The 23,777-nt window shown below is 36.0% G+C and overlaps 1 protein-coding gene across 1 annotated transcript in view; it reads left to right on the top strand.

The window, feature by feature from the left end:
- The window catches only part of LRP1B (LDL receptor related protein 1B), a 1,722,250-nt gene that overhangs the window by 89,396 nt on the left and 1,609,077 nt on the right, over window positions 1–23,777 (top strand). The window lies entirely within an intron of this gene.

Here is a 23,777-nt window from a genome sequence, read left to right as displayed (position 1 = left end):
ATTTAGTGATATTACTTATCAGAATTATGAGTATTTTCTATGTGAATACTGACATGCTTTCATGTATCAAGGATCTTTGCATGTTAATATGTATTTGTAACTCAATGTACTTTTGTTGTAAATTATAGATTGTTGTTGATCCGATTTGACTAGGTGAAATAAATGTTTGCAAATCTTTGGTTTGCATCAATATTATATATATTCATTTAAACATATTATATATATTTATAGATAAACAAAATCTTTGTTTATCAAAATAAACATAGTAAGATATATCTACTTTTAATATTGTATTCTAGGGTGGTATCTTACAGCAATGATCCTTTGAAATAACCTTTGCTATCCATTTTATATCTCATGACTATCTGAAGAAATACTTATGTGCTTCTAGAATGCTGAGTGAAACAGAATGAAGAATTTTTTTTTTTAAGATTTATTTTTGTGCAAGAACCGGGGTACAGGCCAGATGCATGGAAGGGTGAGAGGATTCACCAGAGACATAGCTGGGAACAGAACAGGCAGACTGATGAAATGTTCTGCTGAGGGGAGCAGTGGGGAGACAGGAGAGGTCTGCTGTGCCATGTGGGTTTCTCCCTGGCTGGGCGGGGATCAAACTTGTGCTGCAGAAGCTGCAGACAGCTTCACAGTGCGGTGCTCAATTGCCTGTGCCACCAGAGAAGCCCTGAAGAAATTTTTAAAGGAAATTTGTTAATTGCTACAGTAAGGGTGCATTTAACAAGTTTCTGTATTTCACAGTCCAGTTTAGCTCAGCAAATATCATAGACCTGTTTGTAAGTAATGCTGCATATCAGTTTCTGATTTCTTGCTCTCAGACATTGCAACCAACATAACACAATTTTCACTCTTTCTCATTGAAAGAAACAAGAGATTCTATTTATTTTTGTTGGTCTTTATACTGTAGACTTGAGCACTTTTTCTTTTGCCTTATGACACATCTAAGCAACTACCTAAGCAGTTGGATTTAAGATTTGCTAAAGCTCTAAATTTGATTTCTTTAGTGTATTCATTAACTTCATGCAGACAAAGCAGATGGTCACTTGTATAATTGCTTATGTGTTTATAAAGAAAATCAATTAGCACTACCCCTGTGGAGTTCTTACCTTTTTCCTCCTTAAATTCTCATCAACAAATGTATTGGTAGAGTCAGCTTTTGGCACTTGCAAATTCCCCGTACTTGTGCTTAAGCTGGGAGATCTTCACACATGTTAAGGAAGCTTGAAAAGCATCAAGAAAAGCACAGAGGGGATGGTTAGAAAGAAGAAAAGGAAAAAAAAAAAAAAAAGACAGTGATAGATAAAAACAGTGAGGGATCAAGGCAGCATCCAGTGAGCTGATTTGGACATCTGCTATTAATCATAAGGAGGAACAATTTTTGGCAGTTCCTAAGCAGGTTTAAGGAAGGGATTATTGCCTGTGCTGCAATGTTACATTGGAAATGATAGAAAAATTAAGTACACAAAAATAAGAAAATCGGGCCTCCGCTGTGGCGCAGCCATTGAGCGCTGGGCTGCGAAGCTGCCGGCAGCCTCTGAGGCTCCATTTGGATCCCCAGCCACCCAGTGAGTGTCCCACATGGTGTGCAGACCTCTCCTGCTGCCGCTGCTCCCCTCAGCAGTGTACTTTGTCAGTCTGCCTGTTCTGTTCCCTGCCCTGGATCTGGTGAATCCTCTCACCCTCCCACGCTTCTGACTGTACCCAGTGCTTGTATAAATCAATCAATCAATCAATCAATCATTTAAAAACATATGAAACTCTGGGGGTAATTAAAGTACATGCATAGAATTCTACATGCATAGAGTTCTGCATGCAAGTTGGTCACTCCTCAGAATGGAGTCAAGGATAATTAGAGCGAGTTCTTTCTCCAGCTTTTTCTGATACTTCATCCTTGACCCAAAGCCATCTGCTTCTGCAGTGATCACAGTGCCAGATATTTTCAAATGTGCTCTGACTTTTCAGATTTGGAAAAATGTTTGCTAAAAGTTAGGTTTTCAAACTTATTTATTATTTCATTTAGACTTTGAATCAGGGGTAACTCTTGGGGGTTCCTTTACCCAAAGGTTTTCAAAAAACAAGTACCTAGAGAAATATTTATTTTTATTTCATATTATATTCTGAAAAGAATTAAGAGTGAAGGAAAGGGGTCCTCATGTAAAATAAAATTTGTGTTCATTGCACTGGCTAAACATTTAGTCATGTGAGAGAAACAAAGACACCATTATCGTAATTGGTGATTCACTTTACTGTAAGGACCTAAACAACACAGACATTATTGTCTCAGTTTTATTATTATTGAACTCTTTGTCATTTGCCAATATGTTTGTGCTATAGTCATGTTCTGAGCAAGCACTTCTGTTTTTATAATTTTAAAGTCCAGTGACTAAAATAGTGTTACCCAGTCCATGTAATCTGTATCCATGTGGTCTGCATTTGTAAACCTTGAAAATTAGTGATACTAGGCTGAGTGACATTCTGGTCTCCCCTCGACCTTAAGTTGAAATTGAGTTAAAGTCCAGATTTTTCATTTTGCCTTATCAATTGTTTTCATCACAATGTTATATCCTTAGATCAAACTAGTATTACTTTTGCTATTAAAAAGTACCTACAACAAAATAGCACTCTATTAATTAGATTCTTTCTTTAGTATGAGCATACTAACATAGGCTCACATATTTAAATATAATCTGGATCATACTACAATCATTTGCAACTTAATTGTTTTACTCAATAATATTCCTCTATGAGTCTAAATCCCTGAATCTAACTTACTTTTGAGGGCATTGGGGTAGTTTGAAGTGTGAATACACATTCAACTATTCACATATTCAATGCTCATTTATTGTCTTCATGGTATTAATCCCAGGAGCTACACTTTCCAATCTTGAGTATTAATATTTTCTGCCTTCTGTATTACAATGTTTTCTTATACTTGCCTCATATAACATTCTTTAGTATGGTTTTGCTCTTCTTCCTGGGGATCATCAGTTGAGAATAAACATGTACCTTTTGGCAAATAGTTGCTTGTATAATGAACTCAACAGCAGAGTGAAAAAATATTCAATATTAATGAGGTGAATTTTCTGATTGTCTTCTAATTTCCTAAATAGAAATTCATTTGGGAAAAAAGTTCATGGGAACATGACTGCCTCAAAACAATGGGTAAACACTCTTCCCCATAGTGTCTTCAATATATTGTATTTTTAAGGTTTAGAGGATTCCTTCACTACATATGGACTAACTTGCTCAATACACTTAAAAAAAGAATTAAGGAACTGAGTTAGTTGAGTTAGTTGAAGAGTGTCTTTAATTTGAAGTAAGCCAAAAGAAATAATGTAGTCAATAATTGTATCTTGGCACAGATTTTTTCAAGTTTTGAGCAAAAATAGAATTGTAGGAGATTTAATATTGTGATACTTCCTCCTCGTCACTTATTCAGATTGGTAATTGTTATTGCCTGTACAAAAATAGAAGAACATGTACTGCATAATGGCAGCTGTCAAAAAATTGTTTTCCTATGTTTTTCAGTAACTTTTTTGAACTACATGTAAGTTGGAAGGTAAGATTATAATTATTAAGATGTCAAATGATGATATACTTATAGCACAAGAATTTATTTTTATTGTAATTGAAATTGGTGAATAATGCATTTATTATTTTTTATTGATAATTGTATTTCAATATATATATAAGATGTGTGTATATAAATCACACACATGTGGATATTATGCATGCAAACACATGCATACAAAGAAAGAATTCTCAATTATGTAGTTTAATAGGAGGAAGTATCAGGACACTGATAAACATGAATAGTGTGATTAAACAAATAACTATGTTGAAAGTTTTGGTGTCTAACTGAAAAAGAGAGTAAATGTTACTTATCGGCCATACTAGTTTATAGTTTTTATCTTTAGAGTTTTCCATTTCCTTAGTCATAAAGCTTAGTGACAGACCTGGAATTAGTACCTGTGTTAGGCAGCCTTATAGACATATACCATGCAAAGTATGTCATCCACAGCAATCATTATGTTTATATCTGCACAAAAAGGGAAAAATTAAAATTTGTCATGAAATGGGCCTCCCCGGTGGCGCAGCGGTTGAGCGCTGGGTTGCGAAGCTGCGCACGGCCTCTGCAGCGCCGGTTCGATCCCCGGCTGCTCCCCGGCCACCGGAGGAGGGTCCCACATGGCGCGCAGACCTCTCCTGCCGCCCGCTGCTCCCCTCAGCAGTGTACTTCGGTCCTTCTGCCTGCTCTGCTCCCCGCTCTGGCTCTGGTGAATTCTCTCGCCCTCCCGCGCTTCTGACTGTACCCAGTGCATGTATAAACAAAACAAACAAAGAAACCAGCAAACAAATAAATAAAGCATGCCTCTATTAAAAAAAAAAAAATTGTCATGAATATTACCTATTTTTAACTGATTGCATATAGAACCAATATTTCAGCTAATGGTCATTGTTGATTATTTTTCTTTTGAAAATTTATTATAAATTGAATCAATAGGGTAGAGCAGTCTCTCTTTAATATTCTTTGAGTTATTTAGAAATTACTGATTTTTTAAAAATTCATATCTTAAAACATTTGTATATTTTAGTGGAGTGGATACTTAGCTAGCTAAATTAAACATTATGCTTTTAAATAGTACTTTTAAGATTGACAATTCTTAGTTTTAGGTTTTCTTTCAATAAAGGGAATTATCTTCTTCTTACTGGTGCATTGCAAATATAGCTCATCTATTGAGTATGCTGCTTTCATTGCCCAGTAGTCACACCTAAGACCATAAGTTTCTCCTTCATCTACTTCAGTGTCACATTATCTATCTTGAAAATGGAGAATGTTGGAAGATCTTTCCACAATAACAATCTTTGGTATGAAATGCAATTTTTAAGTATAATACAACCAGTGATGATACTGTCTTTTGTATTTTATCAAATGTAAATCAAACACTGTGTAATTGTCAAAAGCTATTGACTATGTTTAGCAATATTTAACAATTTCAAAAAGTTATGGAGGCCTCCCCTGGTGGCACAGCAGTTGAGCTCTGTTTTGTGAAGCTGCCGCAGCCTCTGCAGCACTGGTTTCGGTCAATCCCCGGCCCCCGGGCAAGGGTCCCACATGGTACGCGGACCTCTCCTGCTGCCCACTGCTCCCCTCAGCAGTGTACTTCGTCAGTCTGCCTGCTCTGCTCTCCTCTCTGGCTCTGGTGAATAAAATAGTTATGGACATTGCAGAAAGTTTCATCCTCTTTTTTAAGAAGAATGCTCAGAAAAGTACCTTTTCTTGACAGTTGCTGAAACTGCAGAAGTAGGCTAAGTAAAGTTCAGTTATTTGCAATGCAATTCTTGTGAGTAGAATTGGGGTGCTTAAGCTGATCTAGAAAATTTTAGGACATACTTTTACAACAAGGAACAAAATTAGATCTTGATAGTAGAACACTGGCAGAATGAAGTCAGGCTTCATTTCCTGTATTAATAATGATAGGTGGTAGTACCCCTCACATTTTCACAGACTTTAGATTTATTGTTATTTTTTTAAATGTTTACTTTTATTTATTTATACACATAAGAACTGGTGTATAGGCCAGAGGTACATGCGGGGAGGGTGAGAGGATTCACCAGAGACAGAGTGGGGAGCAAAACAGGCAGATCAACTGAGATACATTGATGAGGGGAGCAGCTGGCAAGACTCCAGAGGTCTGCTGTGCCATGTGGGTCAGCTCCTTGGTGGGGGATTGAACTCAGATTGTAGTGGCTGGCGATAGCTTGGCAGTGCTGAGACTTTCACCCTTGCACCACCAGGGAGGCCCCCAGATGTTTTCATTAGAGGAGGGAAATTCCTCTGGCAAAGAACCCCAAAATTTGTCAGTACCTTGACATTCCATTCATTGTCGAATCAATCCAGTGTAGACCCTGGAGGACCAAGTGGCTTCTAGTAGCTCCACTCTTCTAGGGCCTTGGCATTGTCTTAAATTCCCTGTAATAGATGAGGTAGGGAATACTTCACAGCATCTCACTGTATGTTTCTATCAGTGCATTTTAGAGGTGTCACCTATCACTACTATCCACAATTGATAAGTGAGAGCTCATTCAGATGGCCTTGTCTCACTGCAGTGAGAGATGTAGAGCAGCTTCCCACCCAGAGGAGAGGGGAGATAATAAAAAAAAGGTAAACTCATGCCATTTTCAGCAACAAGGATGGAGCTGGAAGGGATCATGCTCAGTGAAATAAGCCAGAAAGAAAAAGGAAAATACCGGATGGTCTCACTTATAGCAGGAATTTAGAAAACCCAAATAAGGAACCAGAAAAAACACTAATTATAATAAAGTAAAAATCAAAATCAACAGGCAACTCTAAACCAGAGACACACTGGAGGGAGTAGGATCAAAGCAAGGGTGGTGGGAATTTTACAGGGGCTATTACCAAGATGAAAATGCATAAATTGCACAAAAATTGAAAAATGATGTAAAAAATAATATAAAATAAAAATATATATAAAAAAGATAGGGGAGATAATTTGTGAATATCGAATCTGTCACTCAACCTTTTATGGTTTATGATTTCATTGTATATCACTGTATTTTAAACACCACCACATAACTTACCTGAGGTGGATGTTTTTCTCTAAGGAATTAATGAAAATTGAACATATAGTACTATCTACAGGCAAAGCTGGAAAGCACATATATTCTGAATTAATCCATTTTTCATCAAAACCCCAAGATTATTTTCTATTGATATATGTGGACTACTGCCTTCTCTATTAGAATTTCATTTCATTTTATTTCACAACATGGAGAACATAATCAGAGAAATGTTAATACAATGGCAATGATATAGTTGTAACCTTTGTGTATAATGCCAATTATACATATACTATGAGTCCATTTTAATAGATAAAATAAATGACATCTCCCAAGGATAGGCTCTGTGTGACTTCTGTAAAAGTGTAAAAGAATCCCTGAATTCCAAGTACAGTAATTTGCACAATTAAGATATAAGCTAAGTAGAATCAAATTTCATACTAACCTATATATTTGAAGTCCTATAGAGGGGTAAGAGCCCTTGCTTCAGTGTATGACACTTGTGTTTGAACCCCTATGAACATATTAGCACCAAAGAGCTTCATCTGAAAAGTGGGGAGGTATAAGAGGTTATATCTTGTTATACCTTTGCTTTAAAATTAATGGACATTGGTAATTGCCAGATTATTTTCTTCAGGAAGGCAGGAAAAAAAAAATGCCAACATTTTAGACACTACCTGCTTCTGTCAGCATCCTAAATAGGGGCATTCTTTTTTAACCATATTTCACTTTGACTACTTTCAAAGCAGAAGATATATTCAATTAGAATCCATATAATGAATGTCAGCATGTGTTCCATACTTTTGAATTCTGGTAGGATGAAAGGATTCTTAAATTAGTGAAATCTTATGAAAGTAGGTAGATATATTGCATTATACTGGTCAATATTTTATTTGATTAAATGCCTTAAATATTTATTGAATTAAAAAATTTGTGAATGTCCATAATGTGTAAGGCAGTGTTAAGGGCACACACACACACACACACCACTTTTTATCAAGAAAACTATATAAAAATATGTTGTTGTTATATCTCTCTTACCTCAAACATAGTTTAATTTATAGTGGACAGTTTGTGTAGACAAATGAGTCCCATTTCCATTTGTGGGCATGGTGCAACTTAAGAAAAATGAACTCACTGGATGGTGTCTATTCCACTTTAAACCTCTATGAAGTTAATGTGTCAAAATCTTGCAACAATAGTGTTTTGTTAATGGTACTGAAATCATACATGGTAGTCCAAAATTTTGGAACTGGAATGATCTAATGCCTGCAAGAAATTCTTTGATTCTTTTGTCATTACTGGAATGATTATGGTTACATGGTTTATTTTATTTGTCTATTTTAGAAAAACTGCCCCCAATTCCCAAATGTGAAAGAAATTCAATGATTACTCACACTCACTTTCTTGACAATAACTGGAGAGGCAGGGTGATGCAGGAGAAAACAAGATTCTAAGTCACTAAGTATTGTATTTTGTCTCTGTTTTTCCTCCTAGCAAGTATGACCCTGCTTTGCAATTTATTTTTAAATAAATAATTGGTGAAATTGAAGCAAATAATTACATCAGTATCCTAAATAGTGGCATTCTTTTTTTAACCATATTTCACTTTGACTACTTTCAAAGCAGAAGATATATTCAATTAGAATCCATACAATGAATGCCAACATGTGTTCCATACTTTTCATTTCCTTTCTTTAAGATTATGGATTTTTTTGCCAAAGAGATAAAGGTTCAAATCCCAGGCTTGACATTTACTGACTATGGTCTTGGGCAAGTGACAGAGCATCTTTGAAAACCTGTTCCTTTTTTATTTTTGTGCTAGGATGAAAACAATGAGATTGTAATTGCAGGGTTCTTTAAAAGTTAGGAGTGGTGTACAATAAGCAAAATATGTGTTAATCATGCCCTATTTGGACCTCCCCTGGTGGCTTAGGCGGTTGAGCGCTGTGCTGTAAGGCTGTCCACAGCCTCTGCAGTGCCAATTCAATCCTGGCCGGCTGGCGAGGATCCCATATGGCGCAGCAGTCCTCTCTCCTGTCTCGTCCGCTGCTCCCCTCAGCAGTGTATTTCGTCAGTCTGCCTGTTCTGTTCTCCGCTCTGTCTCTGGTGAATCCTCTCATGCTCCCGCACATTTGGCCTGTACCCCAGTTCTTGTATAAATAAATGAATAAATCTTTAAAGCAAATCATGCCCTATTTGATTATTAAATATTAATTTCGGGGCCTCCCTGGTGGCACAGCTTGTTGAACGCCATGCTGTGAAGGTGTCCACAACCTCTGCAGTGCTGGTTCGATCCCCAGTAGCTGGCGAGAATCCCACATGGGTGCAGCAGACCTCTCCTGTTACCCCTGCTGCTCCCCTCAGCAGTGTATTTCTGTCATCTGTCTGTTCTGCTCCCCGCTCTGTCTCTGGTGAATGCTTTCACCCTCCTGTGCCTCTGGCCTATACCTCAGCTCTTGTATAAAAATAAATTTAAAAAAATTGAAACAAATATTAATTTTGCCAGAAATTGATTATTATAATGGTTTCAATTAAGCAAATATGTAGTGACTTGACCCATGTATTGACCAAATAATCAGGCAGACAAAATGCAAAACTCAGTTCATCACTAATTGAGCAAGATTATATTTTAACATTGCATATAATGTATAATAATGTACATAAAAATCATTGACTATAAAGGCTAGTTAATAAAGAAGAAATTAAATCCACATTTATAAAAACACATAAATTGTCAGCATGACATTTTACAATTGATCTGCATATCTGTTTTTGAAAAGCAAGCATGATGATGATAGGAAGATGCATTTTTCAAAGGAGCAAATTCAAATTTAATCTTTACCCTATTTTATGAAATGTGATAGGAATAGAAGTGATTTAAAAGTAGACATTTAAAAGACGATCCTGAAACACAACAGGAATTAGAGAGCACTGCTACAGTTCTATTTGTGCTTACTCCTACACAAGCACTTCCTTTTTTCCCCCTCAGGTAGCATTGTAATGTAGAAAATGTATATTTGCCTTTACAGAATGTCAGTAATCTTGAAGACTAAAATGCACAGTCTTATATGCATAGTTTCAAAAAGGAAATTACATTTACAAAGAATACTTTTAACTTACTCTTACTTTTTCTGTAAGTCAAAAGCATATGGAGATGGAGAAACTAAAAGGCTGCCTTTAAAAAAAAAAAAAACTGGTATTCATTCAGCTACTCTCAGTTACTTTTATATTTAGCACAGGTATGAATATCAGCATGTGTCATTATACCCAAGCAAAAAGTAAAATAGGTCAAACCTAAAAGATATTTTATCAACTCGAACTTTCCTTTCTGTTATGTGTTACATTTTCATGATAATTATGAGTGTTTCTGTATCAGGATGCTACTTGATGTCTTCTCATCATTTAAAGTATAGGAGGAAATAGTCATGAAAAGAAAAAAGAATTGACAAATGCTTCTGAAGCTGTAGATTTTTGTAATCTGCAAAAAAAAATATGAAACGCTTATTGAAAAATGAATGTTAATGCTGGGTTTATATTACATTAAATGATTGAAATGGTTGCCTGTATGCTGTTATAGAATGACAGTATATATAAATGCTTTATCATTTTCAGATCTTTTTCAGATGCCTACTGAGTATACCTCTCTCTGCTCTATGGGGGTGGGGGGATGTAAAGATGAGCTCTGAAATAGATCCCTGTACTGAATTATAAAGCTGGCTTGGCTGCCTAAAGAAGCAAGTACTAGCAGTTTACTTCTGTACTATGCTACATTTTTTTTTTTTTTTTTTTTTTTTTTATAGAGGCATGCTTTATTTATTTGTTTTTGCTGGTTTGTTTGTTTTGTTTATACATGCACTGGGTACAGTCAGAAGCGCGGGAGGGTGAGAGAATTCACCAGAGCCAGAGCGGGGAGCAGAGCAGGCAGAAGGACCGAAGTACACTGCTGAGGGGAGCAGCGGGCGGCAGGAGAAGTCTGCACGCCATGTGGGACCCTCCTCCGGTGGCCGGGGAGCAGCCGGGGATCGAACCGGCGCCGCAGAGGCCGCGGGCAGCTTCGCAACCCAGCGCTCAACCGCTGCGCCACCGGGGAGGCCCTGTACTATGCTACATTTTGCTTTGCTGTGTGAACTAATTATATTGCCTGGTTCTCTGACCTGTGATTTAGAATTAACCAAATGGGAATCCAGCTATGAGTAGGTAATAGAACTCCTTTTTCCTTTCAAGTATATAGAGGGGCCCATGTTATGTCCTGCAGTGACAACAGAAAGGACTACTTATTAAAATTTAAATAATGAATGCAATTTTACTGATACGATAAAATCATATCTAACATTTTTCTCTAGTAGTGAAAAAATTGTGGTAGGCATATATACATAATACAATACTATATATTTTTTGCTAGTAAAATTTTAATTTTGACTCAGTTAATGAAGTATTTGGGGTGTTATTTTAGGCTTACTTGTGGTTTAAATACTAGTGACATTTTCATTCTGGAAAGGTTTATAATCCTTATATTTATTTGTTGAAAATATTAAGTATCTGCTGTATGTCAAAACATTTAGCATTATTTCTGTTCCATATGGCAAATATGACCCTGTAAAATTATCCCTTTTCATTTCAATATCAATCCTACGGAGAACTTGAAGTATGAACAGACTAAATCTTTTAATGCAAGGATATTAGCTGGTGAGTTCTGGTATTCTATTTGTTAACTTCTGGGGGAAAAAAAGACTTAAAGTTATTGAGCTGTTAAAGAATGAAATGACACTTGAGTAAAGGAAAAATAAAGTTGATCAATGAAACAGTTAATAAACTTTGGTTGACATGATATCAAAAAAACTGACAATTTGGACTCTCTCTTTTTCACTTATATAGTATCTAGTAACTGTCCAACTGACATTATATTTATATATATGACAGCTTTGAATAAAAAAGTTAAGATTGTCCTTTAGTTCTAAATGATCATCAATGACATCTAGTCACTGATATCACACCATAGAGAATCTGAGAAATCTATCTTCAAATCCCTTTTTGTGTCTGAGAAAAAAAAAAAAAGGAATTAGATTTGTCATTCTCTGGATAAGTTTCTACATGAATTACTACAATGAGTCCATAATTTGGACTGATTCCAAATCATGGGGTTTTGTGTAGGATTCAAGTGGTTAGATAACACATTCCAATATTTTTTACTAGGTAAGATACTTTTTTAGAAGATGCTTTTTTATAGCTATAGATTGATAAAGAATGTTCTGAAACTAGTATATATATAACTAAGGTAAACCTTGCCAGAACTGTTGGAGAAACATTGCCCAGTTTTTATTGTTGCTAGTAACAGACATTTAAATCAAAAAAGGGCATAACTTAGAACAGCCTATGCCAGTAGAGGTGACATGATATACAGATATAAATATGGAATTATGAGTTATATTATTGCTTTAAGAGGATATAACTTCTGAACTTCTTAAGTTTATTCTAGGTCATTCTACTTGAAACATTCAAAAAAGAAATAATTTATTTAAACTTCCTGTCCTAATTAGTTCAGCCTTCACCAATGAACACAAACATTTTAGAGGTCATTATTATTCTTACCTACATTTTTATAGCACACTGACCTATGTGCTACTTAAATTCTGGGGTTTTAATTTCATCATCATTATTGCAGCTTTCTAAATGCCACTGAATGTAGATTACTGCCAAGTAAGGCTTATTATCAGCAGGCTGGGGTTATGATGTACTGCAGACAGTCGCATTCAGTTAAGGCCAAAGTCGTTTATTTCATGTGGCTAGCTTAAAGCACACATTATTCAGAGAAACTGGCTATTGATAAAATTATAGGAAAAAAATGCACAAGTCCAGTATTCTTTTTGTCATTTACTTGAAGTTACATCCCCAAATTTAACATTTCATTTAATTTACTATATTAAAAAAGATGAAATTAAAAAATACATCTCTTCTCCTGCAATGAATAGCAGTGTTATTGTGTAAACTAATTTTAATTTAGGTTCATGGTCTCTCTAAGTTTAAAATATGTATAATATGCAAGTTTTAAATTTAAAAATCATGCTGAGAAATCTTGTTTACACACACACGCACACACACACATAATTTAAAATCTAATAATGTCTTTCCAAAAGTAAATTCTTTGGATGACACATTTATCTTACACTGAATTTCATATTTGATCTTCCCCTCACCCTAGTGAGTTATGTTATTGAAAATTAGAATGTCTGCAATACAGGCCAGCGTAAGTTCATCCTGATAATTCTTAAAATGTCATCAATTCTTATAAATTTAGCTCTTATCCAGAGCTGAAACTTTTTTTTAAGAATTTTGGGGGCCTCCCTGGTGGTACAGGGGTTAAGTCTCAGCACTATCAAGCTATCGCCAATCACTGTGACATGAGTACGATCTGACCCACTTGGCTCAGGAGACCTCTCCTGTCTGGACTGTTCCTCCCCTCAGCAGTGTATTTCAGTGGATCTGCCTGTTCTGCTCCCCACTCTGTCTCTCGTGAATCTACTCACCCCCCACACCTCTGGCCTATACCCCAGTTCTTATATGCACAAATAAATTAAAATGTAAAAATTAAAAAAAATGGGGGTTTCAAAGCTATTTAAAAATTAAATGAAAAAAATATTAAAAAAAGCCCTTGTTGTGTTTTGCATACCTAGAGCTTAATTCTTCATTCAAAGATATAGTTGTCAAAATTTTTTATTTCAATAACTATCATTGCCTTTTTCTTTACTCTTTTTATAGACTTACACTTTTAACCTAACTGATCTTCTTTCCACTGATTCTCCATGTGTATTCCAATGAAAAGTTGTCCTGGTTACATAAATTCAGGACCAGCTTCCATGTAGCTAACTAGTCAGACCTGGCTGTGCCTTGGAGTGCCCAGCTGCTCCTCTGAGCTTTAATAGGGCAGCTTCCTTGTCTCTAGGACCTGCTACCAAAGACAAGTTACAAATCTCTTCTCTCTTTCAAAGATATAGTCTTAACTAAAAGCATGAAAGCAGAACTACAAAAATAAATATGGGCCCAGGAATAAAATAAAACAGAAAAAAAAATTACAAGTTGGCATTAGTTCCATGACATTTACAAATTAATTTTTATGGACTAGGAAATATCTCAGTGGTAATACCCATCTCATTGTTCAGTCATTAAAGTGTGTAGATATGTCTCCCTGGACTCAGAGAATAATCAAGTGTGTGTAAAGTTTCATAGCTTACTAAAATCTCTGGGTTCAAGTCTTTGTGATTACAAAACTAAAAATCCCTCTTCTTCTGTCATATGTGTCTTGACTGTCAATCAGCTAAAATGCAAGTCAATCCATTTTGAAAGAAAGAGAAAAAAGAAAAATTGGTCTTACTCTTTTGACTGCCAAGCTAAATACTTCAGTATTTCATTTTCTTTGAAAATATGATTGTCATCTTAAAAGAAACAAATCACTCATATGTTATTTAATAAATCATTTGTTGATTAGTTGGTCTTATATTTAGCAATATTGAATTTAAATAACAGGTTATTTAAAAAATCCTCATTAGAGCTTTTTATGTGCAATTTCTAGACTACATATAAAACCATTTCCCTTTGATTCCATAGGATGACACATAACTGTTTAGAGACTATTTTGCTTTCATCTATATCAAGGAGAATAAGTTTCAAATGATAAAGGCAGAACAAACACTCATAATGAAATTGAACTAAAAAAGAGATAAGGAAATTATGTGAGAACACAGAGTTCCTCTAAATGATTTCAAGTTTTTCCTTAAGAATAAATTTACCTCCCAAGACATGCAAATGTTATTTCAGAACTCTCTTACTCTTTGAAGAATGATAATACAAGATTAAAAAAAAAAGATAAGAAACAAAAATTTTCTGATTTTAAAAATGAAAATTTAAGCTATTATTTCTAGACAAACATTTCAGTGGATTAAATAGAGAATTGCAGAGTCTTAAAACTTAATGGAAATCAAAGAAAAATATATTGTAATCCAAATATATTATGAAATATATTGTAATCACATTTTTAAATGAAATTAATATGGTGTTACTATACTCTGAGTTGACAATCTGTGTTGGGTTGATACACTGTAACAATTCCATTATTTTCATTTCAGCAATTAATTTAATGGAACCCAGTAGCTCAAAGGGAAGAACTAGGAAAACAGAATTAATTGATTGAGTTTAATAACTGGATGACTAGCACATTTCTTGAAAAGTGTTGCTTAATTGATAAAATTCTCTAGAATTTTCTTGAATATATTCCATTGTCAAGCAATTTCAAAAATGTTATCAATGACTTAAGTGAAAATATGGTTTGGCATTCTCATATGGTGCAAACCAATGGGGAATAATGAATTATTGAATATCAGATAGAAGCAAAGTTAAATGTAAATTTGCAAAATCCAAGTGTGTAAAGTTTAGATGTATCCATACTTTTTCATATTACTGCCTCTGCTTTTCTCTGAGATATTAGTCATCACATCAGTTACTGATATATGAGGACAGAAATGTCCCTTCACACAAACGCTCCAGCTCACAGAAGTTCTGTTTGCATTGTGTTTGGGTAAGTGTTCTATTTACTGCTCTTGTTTTAATTGAAGCATTTTAAAGCAGTCATCATTCCCTCGCACCTATTCTGTCATTTTTTCAGCGCTCAAAACAGGTCTTGGTTACTATCGCCGGTGCCACTCACCTGTCATCCATACATATATAGACATCACAATATTTTTTATGGTGTTCTGTGAAAATATAGGGATAAAGGAGATGGATGCAACTCACAAGATTACAGGATTTGGAAAGATTTTACTTATGGTAAGATACTTGTTTGCACTGTCATGGAGCTACCTATAGCTCTCTTAGCCAAACTCACTGAGAAACATTTTGACCAAGGTTATTTAATGTGGAATAGCTTCTGGCGAGTCCACTTTTTATACTCTTTATCAGTTAAGTTTTCTTCTGCCATGATAAATAAAACACCTACTTTTCATAATAAACTGTAAGTATAGTACCAAGAAGGGGACAAAAAGTATTCCTACCAATCGTTAGCTGCATTAGGAATAATAGTGCAGAGACACCTAGATAGGAATCTTTACTTATTATGCAGTCTGGTAACATAAAGCCTATACATATCCTTAAGGAAAGGACAGAAATTGACCTAAACTTTATTTAATATATTGTTACCAAGGCTACACTTGATCCTTTTCTATTGTCCATCATGAAGATATCAGATGAAAACTAATAGTTATGTATGTGTGTTTATATACATATTCTTCTTGCCTAAACAATAGGTCAAGGGTAAATATATATAAATAATAAGCAAAGTATATCATTGGCTGGTTTTGCCCATTTGAAAATTCATAATAAATGAAAGATGGTTTTGATAGACCCAAACCTTGAAATCATAGAGCTAAAAATGTGTCTGAAATATATTTCACTCCAGATATAACTTAATGCAGAGAAAGGCCGCTTCCCTAATAACCATTCTCTCCATAGCGAGTAAGATCTACCTGTTTTATCTAACTGCTGGCTTACATTAATTTATGTAAGTAATGAAAAGCACTTAGTACTGTGCCTGATTTGAACATTATTTACTATTTGTTACTGCTTTTTTCTTTCTTTTTTTAAAAAGATTTATTTATTTATGCATACAAGAACTGGGATATAGGCCAGAGGTACAGGGGTGAGAGGATTCACTAGAGACACAGTGGGGAGCAGAACAGGCATATCTATTGAAATATACTTCTGATGGGAGCAGTGGGCAAGTCAGGAGAGGTCTGCTGTGCCATGTGGGTCACCTCCCTGGCTGGGGATCCAAATCAACTCGAGCTGTTGCAGTAGTTGAGGATAGCTTCATAGTGCTGCATCTTAACACCTTGTACCACCAGGGAGGTCCCAAGTTTCAAACTTCCTGAGCATGGAAGATCAATTTTCGAATTTGGACCATCTAATTTGAAAGGCCTGACTTGAAACAATACTTTGAATATAAGATAATGTCTACCGAAGGAGCCGGCTAATAAGAAACTTGTGCAAATATCAGTAAATTTATCAGGCTCCTTAGTAAGATCAAACTTTGGTCTTTCCAGAATGGCAACACATTTTTTTTTTACTTCTGTTATTTCTTTTTTCTTAATATCATCATTGTCAGTTCTTGAAACTTACATGCAACAAATATCAGCAATTAGGTTCAACCTCAAATACTTTTCTGTGTCTGACCTTAACAGCTGCGCTTTTACAAAAAATTTCTTGTGCCATTGGTGATATTCATTCACATGGAATCATTTAAAATCAGAGGCTCCTGCCTCATTCATTGCATTCAGGCATTTAAACCAGATACCAACATCTTGAGTCTGCTTAGAAATCATAAAATCCTTTTGATTCTCAATGACCAACATCATATAAATAAGAAATAGCTGAAAGAAATAATACTACTTATAACCTATGTAAGATAAAACTTGAGATAAAAAATGCTGTTTTAATTACTTGAAGAGGAAATTTATTCATCTTACATTATTTTGAGGATAGAACTGGGTTCAAGGCTAAAAACTATTAGGAAATAAGTATCTGATAATCCTGAGAGTACTCCAGATGAAGAATAGCTGCCTCATTAGGTGGTACCTTCTCTCACTGATGTGGAACAATCAGAGTTCATAACAACTCTCAGGGATGCTGCACAGAAAATGGATGTGGCCACTGGACATTTCTGCTACTGTCTACGGTTATTATTTAACAAGTGCTTGATGTTCTTTTCTATATAGTTCTTTAAAACTGTTTATACTTAGGACTTACAAACTCTTAGAACCGCAGAAAATCCTTAATTGAAATTTCTATGGGCCTCCCCGGTAGCACAGCAGGTTGATCGCAGCGCTGTGAGGTTGCCCACAGCCTTCCTGGCGCCTGTTCGATTCCCTGCCGGGGATATTCCCACATGGTGTGGCGGACTTCTCCTGTCTTTTCAGCTGCTCCCCTTAGCAGTGTATTTCGGGCCTTCTGCCTGTTCTGCTCCCTGCTCTGCCTCTGGTGGATTCTCTCACCGCACCTCTGGCCTGTACCCCAGTGATTGCATAAATAAATATATCTTTAAAAAAAGAGAAATTTCTAGTACACTTTTCTTAGTTTAAGAGTGAAACCTACATACATCTAGCAGGTTCCTTTAAGCCACATACAAGTCATGCTTGGCCTGAAAGTTAGATGTCTGAGGAGTGCAGCATTGTTTCCCCTGTCCTGGATTTTACCATCTTTTAATTATAAGTTGTACCCTATGGATTCTGTTTTGTTTTTTTTTTTTCCAGACTGGGGATTTACAAGTAGAATTTCAGTATCATGTTTCTTTTAGTCTTTAGTATTTGTTGTCATGCCAGGGCTTCACCTCAGGTTCTGAATTTTTCTCTCCATCTAAACTTATTATCCTGCTACTTTTCATTATTTCTTAAGTGATTCTTTACCTGCTGTGAATCTGCAGCTGTGCCCATGTCCTTATTCAGTTCTCAACCAGACTTATCAACAGCACAATGTCCATGGTGATCTGTCTGTGTAACTCATTCCCCAGCATTCCCTGGAGCATATGCTAGTGGATGAAACCACAAACCTGGATGAACTTGGAAGCCAGGCTTTCTGAAAGAATAATCAGTATAGATGTGAATTCAAGATAAATCTCCTCTTAGTCATTTTTCTTTAGGAATACAAAATTCAAAATAGCCTTGTGTTTTTTACTTCTGTGTTTGTTTTGCATGTTACTCCACTTAAGGTATTTGTGAACAAGAACAAAGAGAAAAAGAGGAAATCTTATGCATATCAGTATTAATACGTCTCTTTTTTTCATCCAGGTCATAGTAACAGATAGTAACATGTATGACCCAACTTCAGTGGCAAGTAATCAAACAGAGTTTGTGGGAATAAATGTTTTCTTGTATATATGTTTTTTTTAATCTTTTGAGCTGTGTATTGCCAATATGTACTGTAGAACATAGAATGGAAATATCACAAAGTGTCAGCAATAAATTAGGAATTTTTATCTTTGTCTTTTATTAAGAAACCAAAATTAAACACTTTTGAATCTGTAATTAAAACAGGTATATCAAGGTCTTGACCAATGTGTAGGAATATGCATATTTTTTTCTGTGAAAATGACATGATTCACAGTTAAGCCATATATGTAGCCATTTCAAATTTAAACTTAATTGCTACTGCATTCATAAAGGGGAATTCAATGTATTAATTGTGTGTTTCACAATTTAATTTATAAGAAGATTATTGGCAAAATGGTATTCTTCTAAAGGTTTTTTTTGTCAATAGCTTTTGAAATGTTAAGACTATACACACATTTTTAGATTTTTTTTATCTTGCTATTGAGTATAGTAGTAACAGGAATTAGGCATTCAAGATAGTTGGTATATAGAAATTAATAAACATCATGTTAGGAAACCAAATGCCTAGGAAGAGGCAAAATAAATATGTAATTCTTCAAGATTTTTTAAAGTAAGATTGAACCTTTGGACCAGATGTAGTTATTAACTGAGAATTATGTTTTCATAAGTCAATGGTTGACATGATTTTTTCATTCTAATGTTAGCCATAAAAACTTCACCTTCTCCCTGTGTGATCAAATGTCACAACAAACTAGATCCTGAGCAGGAAAACAACAAATTTCAATTTGGAAGGCTTATATGCTCACCATCTTTTCTTCTGATGAGGATAAACTTGAAAGATGATATTTTCCATGGGTGGTCTAAAGCAGTGCTCTGGGGTAGTGTTCTGTTGTTTGGGAACTATGTGGGGGAAACTGCAACTATGTGGGTAGCAGAAAAAGGAGTTAAAGAAAACTCAAAAGACAAAATTGAGATGGAATTGTCACCACAAGTAGACCTAGCTATGACTTGTAGAAACAGTGGGACTCATTTTGACCATATAAGGATAAAGAAAATTGACTTCAAAAGGTCAGGATCTAAAGGTTAAGTGATAAAGGTTCTCAGCTTAAGTCATTCAATACACTGGAATCATCTATGGGGATTTAAAAAATACAAATTTGTGGACTCCATTATCCAGGAATACTGAAGTCAGCGTCTCTTGATGATTCGAATCCAGACACCTGTATTTCTTTAAAGCTCCAGTGGTGATTTTGATGAGCAGCCAAGTTTGATAACCACCTGTGCTGGGAAAATTTCTTGAAGTGGCTGGAGTATTGCCATGGTGGTTCTCAGTACAACACCTGCACCATTACCCACAGGTGGGGAGGAAGCCATTAAGGGTGTCCTGCCAGGCCACACAGAGAAGCAGATTCAACTCAGCATCACAGTCCTTGTGACTCATGTAGAACTGGGATTTTTCTTGGAAAAAAAAAATATTAAATGAAACCAAATGAATAGAAGAAGGAAATGTTAAGTATTATTTGTCCACTTATTGATTGACACATGACATTAATTATATTATTGCAAAGGAGTAGTACAGTATACCCTACTTCATTTAAATCATTGATGATTGAATAGATGGATTTTAAATCTTTAATATTCTGTAATTATTTAATTGTGTTTCTATCTCAAATATTCTCATTCTGCTTAGGTTTTCCAACTTTTGGAGCCTTTCAAAACTGTGATACATTTTAAAAATAAATCTGGAAGAATAAGTGAATTAAAAGACAATAATCAAAGGGCTGCTATTTGCTGGATGCTGCTAACTTTATAGTTATTGTGATATTGTGACATATCCACTAACCGCAGTGTGGGAGGCTGCATTATGAATATTATTAACATCATCCTAAGTTCACTTGTAGTTTGTGAGATTTCCCAATGTAAAAAAAATTTTAATTTTATTCCAATAATGGAGATCCTAGTATCTACTTAGCATGATTAGCAAAATTGTTCAAGATTATTTCCAATATAATAATTTGTCATGTAAGTACTAAAAGATATATGATGTATAATACACAGACTATGAATTAAATATCTCTTCCCCAAAGAGTTTTCAATTGTAAATGTAGGGAGTGGGTTCTAAAATGTTTATAGGAAAGGTATCACTGCAAATAGATTTTGTCAGGTCAACATATACGGCTTTATGTACAGAGGATACAATACAAGTAAAGGCCTATTTGTCCTGACAACATATTTAGAGAATGATATTCAGACAACTACAGCTAGAACACATGCAAATACATATAGAGATAAGCAACTTTAAGACAAATCAAACTTAGGCGGAAAATCAGTTTGAGTGTATGGAACAAAATGAGTTCTCTTTTGAAAAAGTTTTATTTGTGGTACATGTGATATATGTCAAACAAATTTGAAAATGACTGTTTGACTATATGACTTTGTAAAAAGGTGAAAGCATCCTGGTTTAGTGTTGGCTTTTATCTACTAATGACAGGTACCTCAGGTAAAATGATCTTAACAAATAAGAGAATGATAATGACAGAAACAGTTGTTTTACAGTGGGCCACCTGCCTTAATCCAGTACTAGATCTTCCTGCAATTGTACTTTACCATTTGGTGGAAAAATGCAAAAGCTTGTATAATGTCTTCAAAGACAAGGTCCCATTTCACTGACAATAACTGGGACACATAACCCTACTCAAATTAGCTCCTGGAAAGAGAGTGAAACAACATGGATTGGTTTACATTATTGTGCACCAGTGGGGCTGGGATTAATTCCATTTCTCTGGCCATTTAGGATGAGGAAAATGATCTAATTCTGCTTTGACAACAAAGAGAAAGTATGTGAGGATTGGCGGGGAGAGTGTAGGGGGGTGGTGGCAAAGGGACAGATTCCTAGAGGCAAACAATGTACTTTACAAAAGAAGTCGAAGATAAATAAATATCAAAAGGTGTGTGGGGGCCTCCCCTGGTGGCGCAGGTGGTTGAGCGCTAGGCTGTGAAGCTGTCCACATCCTTTGCAGTGCCAGTTTGATCCCAGCCACCTGGCAAGGATTCCACATGGCACAGCAGAACTCTCCTGTCTCGCCCACTGCTCCCCTCAGCAGTGTACTTCGTCAATCTGCCTGCTCTGATCCCTGCTCTGGCTCTGGTGAATCCTCTCACCCTCCCACGCTTCTGACTGTACCCAGTGCTTGTATAAATAAATAAATAAATCTTTAAAAAAAAAGTTCAACAATAAATTAAAAGGACTAAACATTTTAAGATGGAAATTTTGGGTTAGAAAGTCAGGCAATTATTTCATTTCAGGAGAAGGATAGTTTGAAGAATCATATTAAATGTTATAATTTATATTGCAAAAACAAAAACTTGGCAAACAAGTGATAGAAGTTAAGTGGTCAATATATTGTCATTTGGATGGAGGATTGTGACAAAATCTCAGTTAGCCAAGAGATTTTTATATTCACTTGAAACACTGAGAAACTTTGATGTAGTGATAAGGTGCAGGGAGAAAAAAAATCATTTAAAAGTAATATAGGGCCCTGTGAATCTGTCCTCAGCCTTTGCAGTGCTGGTTCCATCCCAGTCTGTCAATGAGGGCCCCACATGGCGCGCAGACCTCTCCTGCCACCTGCTGCTCCCCTCAGCAGTGTGTCTGCCTGCTTCAGTCTGTCTGCCTGTTCTGTTCCTCCTTCTGTCTCTGGTTCACCCTCTCACCCTCCCGCATATCTGGCCTGTACCCCAGTTCTTGTATAAATAAATATTTTTTAAAAAAAATGGAACATAGCCACCAGATGGGAGAATCCTGAGTAAGCAGTATCATGAACACCATCTAAGAAGAATTTTCTCAAAGAAAGAAAATGGCAGAAAGGGTCTTATGCTGATCAAACTTAAGAAACATTTGACCAGTGACTGAGCGACGAGAAAGGGGAGCATGATAGCTTAGTCTTTTGTTTCCTGTATCTCTATAGCCTACATTTCATCACATTTTGCTGAATGGGGAGACAGCCCATGATGGGCTGTGCACCATGAAATAAAACAGCCACTGTGTCCTCCAGCACTAGTCAGGAAACAAAATGCTGTACATCTCAATACAATGTTGCTAAAAAAGGAAAAAAAAATCTACTAAATATATTATGTAGTGTCAAAAATTATGGAGTAAGAAGATGGTTAAGAAAGTTTTGTACTAGACAATTATTTAGCTGCTGCTGAATGGAATCATGATTCCCATAGGTATAAAGGATGAAAACCAGATTTTATTAAATGCCAAGAAAAAAGAAGTAACAAATCTTGGCTACTGTCTCCAGCTTTTAACTAAGCAAACACATGAGCATGTTTATTGGCTGAAGGACAGGATTCAGCAGAAAGAGATTGATGACATATAATTCAGGGAGAGCAGAATTGATGTCAGAAGATGGGATCAAGAACAGTGGTGTAGGGCCTCCCTGGTGGTGCAAGGGGTTAAGTTGCAACCTATGAGGCTGTCCACAGCCACTACAGCACGAGTTCAATCCCCAGCCAGGGAGCTGACTACATGGCACAGCAGACCTCTTCTGCCTTGCCCACTGCTCCCTTCAGCAGTGTATTTCAGTACATCTGCCAGTTCTGTTCCCCACTCTGTTTCAGGTGAATCCTCTCACCCACTACACATCTTGGCTATACCCCAGTACTTGCATGCATAAGTAAATAAATCTTAAAAAAAAAAGAATAGTGGCGTAACGGTGTGCATGATAAAGGATTGACACATTGATCCAAAGAGGAGGTATGACAAGATGATTTCGTAACCAGGAAGGAGGAATGTGGATGAGTTGGTTCCTATCTGTTGTGTTCCATAGGAATTGTGTTTAGATGCTCTATTAATTTGCTAGGACTATTGTAACAAAGTATGGTATTCTGGGACCTCCCTGGTGGCGCAGCAGGTTGAGTGCAGCACTGTGAAGCTGTCCGCAGCCTCTGCAGTGCCAGTTCGATTCCTGGCCAGCCAGGGAGATTCCCACATGGGATGGCAAATCTCTCCTGTCGTGCCCACTGCTCCCCTCAGCAGTGTATTTCAGTCTTTCTGCCTGTTCTGCTACCTGCTCTGTCTCTGGTGAATTCTCTCACCCTCCCGCACCTTTGGCCTGTACCCCAGTGCTTGTGTGTATATATATATATATATATATATATATATAAAGTATGGCATTCTGTATAGCTTAAAAACCAAAATGCATTGTCTCATAATTTTGGATATTAAAAGTTCATGATCAAGATGTTGGTAAGTCCATATTCCCTTGGAAAGCAGTGGGGAAGGATCTGTCCCAGGCCTCCTCC

The sequence above is a fragment of the Talpa occidentalis genome, unplaced genomic scaffold (genome assembly GCF_014898055.3).
Source record: "Talpa occidentalis isolate TD23 unplaced genomic scaffold, MPIMG_talOcc4v2.1 talOcc4.3, whole genome shotgun sequence".
NCBI lineage: Eukaryota > Metazoa > Chordata > Mammalia > Eulipotyphla > Talpidae > Talpa > Talpa occidentalis.
Note: the sequence above shows the minus strand (reverse complement) of the source record. Positions and strands in the feature narration are given on the sequence as shown.